Below are 2,813 nucleotides of genomic sequence, written 5' to 3'. Positions count from 1 at the left end.
CGTGTGGCACCTCCTGGCTGTGCTCATTCAAAGCCCATCCAAGGGGAAAACCAACGCCAGGGGCCAGGGAGCTGCTCAGAGCCGCGGATCCATCCCTCTGCTTCCCCTGCTTGGGGTTTATTCCCTTTTCCTTTCCCCTCTCCAGTCACTACCGTGGTATTTGCCGTCAGGTGCCGCTCTGCAGTAGCTGCGAGGAGCACCCCTGCACAGCTCCATTTATCCCGGCACGTCGCAGCCGGAGCCACGTCTCCGTGTGGTGCCTGGCTGGAAATGTCATCCGGATCTTGAAGCACCTCTTAACCTTCACGTGTTTGGAGCAAATCCCCTGCAAGCCCTGGGGGAGAGGGAGAAAAATAATGGATTTGCTCCTAAATTTAGCCTCAAATACAGAGTTTAAAAATAAACTTCCTGCAAAGTTGTTGCCTTGAAGATTTATTCTAAAGGACCAGCAGCTTCCAGCGTGGTCCCTGCTCCGCTGGGCCAGGGCAGCTCGGGCACTGGGTGGGTATTTCACAAGATGCTCAAGCCAGTGGGGAAAGTGTTATTAAATACCTTGGAAATTGAGGGGCTGGAGCTTCTCTTAAGACCCCAACCACACTGAGATGCCCTTATTTAACTAAACACCAAATCCTTTTCACACCTTACCAAACCTTTGGTATATAGATAGGGAGACTATTTGGCAAAACCCACTTTATCTATTGCTCTTCTGTTGCTGGTAGAGCCCTGATTTGTGCCAATTATTGCCACTTCTTAGCCAGGATGCTAAACCAGACATTAACATTTCATCAGGAGAAAAATACAGGAGCAATTTGCTTTTATACCCTTTATTGAACACCCACCCAGGGTCCAGCCCCTCCCCAGGACTGAGGGGTTTGAAGGTGGTGAAGGAGAAGGGGTTTATCCAGATTAAATCCTGGTGTGATTTCATGGCTGAGGCCAGCTGAGTTAATGCTTTGCACCTGGTTGTCTTGAACTGAAGTAGATAAAATACTCCAGTAATTTTAGTGCAGTTTGGCCTTGTTGAACATCTGAAGAGCATCCGAAGGCGGCTGATGTCCAACATGAGGTTCCCCAGCCAAGTCCTGAGGAGCTGATTTCAGTGTGTCCCTCTCCTGTGGCTCCTCCTCATCGAGCAGGATTTCTCTGCAGCTGCTCTCCACCACAAGACAATGTGCTGCTGGGTTTTGGCACAGAACATCTCAGGGTGTTGCTGACCTTGGGTCAAACTCAATGTTTGCATCCTCCCACCACCTACTGTGGTACAATGAGCTCTGTGTAGGGCGAAAAGAGCAAACACAGCCATTAAATCTTTGGAAGAAAACCCTATTTGGCCCTAAAGGAGAAGTTTTAAAGGTTGGATCTTACTCTGTTGTACACCAGAGGCCTCCAGCTTAGTTGTGGCTGCAGGTACCTCCGCTCACACCTAAGTCCCCACTGGCTCATTATTACTCCAGTAAACAGGTCTAACTACCTGCAAAGACAATGTAAGAGTCTCCTGCAGAAGGGATTGCTCCTGCTGGGGGGACAGATGAAGACACCAGCTACCAAAGATGCTCCAGTGATGCCAGGATAAAGAGGATCCCGAAGCTCCATCTCTGCATGGTGGGCAGATGGATGGGGCGGCTGCTCTAAGCTGCCTGGTTTAGCCCAAAGTTCTGGAAAAGCATCTGGGAAGAAAATACCTTTCCTAGTACCTGGGGAACACTGGAAACGGTGTGAAAGGTGTTAGTTGGTGTCTGAGGGATTTTGACGCTCCAGCACGGAGAGATGGGGTTTGAGTTGCTGTCTTGTTCTCGAAGATGAAAGCACAGGTTAAATTAGATGTACAATTGTTGGAGAGGGGAGAAAACCTTCCACAAGTGCAGGGGTCTCTCCTCTAGAATCTACAAATGCAATGAATCCCCTTTACAATTTGGTATGATGTTAATAAGCAAAACTGAGTTAATTCCACACACTGGGAGGTCAGCACTTCGAAGGGCAGTCACTTCTCAGCCCAGCTTTAGGAGCAGCCCTGAGACATCTCCCTCCCAGCCAGGGAAAGACCTGCCAAAACCCTCTGAGTTCACCTTGCCAGGACCCAAACCCCCTCCTTGACGACTCCTTCTCCTTTTAATAAGTATTTATTAAATAATTATTCAAATAAAACCAAATCCTCTTTCTGGCTCTGAGATTTCAAGTATCTTCTGTTTTCCCAGCCCTTGATGCTCTTATTGAAGGCTGTGCCTGATGCATTCACACCCCAGCAACCCACGGAGACCATTCCCAAACTCCCACCCTGTGCCACACAAGCCCCATGCACTGCATAAAACCAGCCGAAGGGGCAGAGGGACCAGGTCTCTCTTTCTCTCCCTTTATCTTCCCTGCAGACAAGCAGGAATCCTGGTTGGACCTGTAGCACACAAGCAGCAGCGTTTATAATCAGTCTGTGGTTTAATCAAATACAGCAGCAATTCCCAGTTCTCTCCCCAGCAAACATTCCTGTTTGGTTCCTACGGGAGCGGCCGAGTCTCATGGAGATGTGTTTCCATATTGTAAAGCTTAAAGAAAATGCATGAGTGTCTTTATAAAATGTTAACTTTGGGCTGTAACAAACTGGGTTTGAGATTTAACAGCTTCAAAGCGTCTGCTGGAAAGGTATGTCGGAGATGGAAGCTTCCTTATGGAAGGATTTACGCTGCATTCATGATTATCCCTCCCAGGATCTACCCAGTGTCCACTTCCAGCTGGAGGAACCACCAGAATAATGATGTTCTGTGAAGGGGACAGATGTCGGTGGTGATGAGGCAATGTAAATAGTTGAGGAAAACATCCGG

Source organism: Nestor notabilis, unplaced genomic scaffold (genome assembly GCF_000696875.1).
Source record: "Nestor notabilis isolate BGI_N333 unplaced genomic scaffold, ASM69687v1 scaffold4064, whole genome shotgun sequence".
Lineage (NCBI taxonomy): Eukaryota > Metazoa > Chordata > Aves > Psittaciformes > Psittacidae > Nestor > Nestor notabilis.
Note: the sequence above shows the minus strand (reverse complement) of the source record.